Source organism: Phyllostomus discolor, chromosome 1 (genome assembly GCF_004126475.2).
Source record: "Phyllostomus discolor isolate MPI-MPIP mPhyDis1 chromosome 1, mPhyDis1.pri.v3, whole genome shotgun sequence".
Lineage (NCBI taxonomy): Eukaryota > Metazoa > Chordata > Mammalia > Chiroptera > Phyllostomidae > Phyllostomus > Phyllostomus discolor.
This window is the reverse complement of record NC_040903.2, coordinates 75,614,912-75,615,902: the sequence shown is the minus strand read 5'-3', so window position 1 is coordinate 75,615,902 and position 991 is coordinate 75,614,912. Positions and strand designations below refer to the sequence as shown.

Genomic DNA, 991 nt, shown 5'->3' with positions numbered 1-991 from the left:
CAAGACTAAATTTCGATTCAATGTTCTATCCAGGGATCCATATGATATACTGCATATCAGATGTACATCTTCTGTCCTATTTTAGGTACAACTTAATATTTATAATGTTGATTTGAAGCTACAGGAATCAATTAACTTCAAAAATGGAGGTGTGGGAAGGAAAGCCTTGTTTATGGTGAGATGCCAACTAATAAATGAAGTAGGAACAATGGAGGTAGTAAGGTCACCCATTAGCAGCCATAATATTAATAATCGATCCAGACGAGAGTGATTAGTGGTTACTAAAACCATTTGGTAAAAGTTTGTTGGGAACAGGATATTTGAACAGCCTTAAGATATCTCCCCAGAGAATACTTACCTGGCAGGAGACATACCATGATCACAAAGGTGGTTTTCCCAGGGCGAGGCTTAGCTATTGCACTCCAGATGTGCTGGCCCCTGTGATTCCCCCAAATGTGAGAAACTCAACTACATAATTTGTAGTAGTGGGGACTGCATTTGCGTTCTTTCCTGAAAAAAAAAAAAAAGATATCTCCCAAGAGAATGCTCATTAATGACAAAAGGAAAGGCAACTACAGTGGAGAAAGATAGCAGATATCATCATAGCCCAGAGGCTAGAATTGACATTCCACAAATAAGAGAGAGGTGTTTCTCCCCGAGTGATGAGCTGAGCGTGCCCAACTCAAGAGAACCTAACTGCCAACAAACACACAACAGTCACCAGAGTCTACTCATAAGGAGAAAACAGCAAGCAGAAATGCACAAATCAGGAGTTTGAAAATATTCCTCAAAAAAAATGCAAATGTCATAAAGCCTAGCTAGGGGAAAATGCAGACAACTGTAATTGAACAACAATAAAATAATTTTAAAAAAAGATAAAGACTGAGGAGTTATTTCAGAAAAAAAATAATAAACAGATGTGCCAGCTAAATGAAGTGATCAATACCAGACTGCATGTTGACTTAAATAAAAAAGGCTGAGTAATAAAGCT

The 991-nt window shown here is 37.7% G+C and overlaps 1 non-coding gene across 1 annotated transcript; it reads left to right on the top strand.

Annotated features, from left to right (window-relative positions):
- The first annotated feature begins 350 nt into the window (after positions 1 to 350).
- On the top strand, positions 351 to 513 carry LOC114493758. Its single transcript, XR_003684356.1, has one exon. It is a non-coding gene; the product is annotated as a U1 spliceosomal RNA (small nuclear RNA).
- Positions 514 to 991: the final 478 nt, after the last annotated feature.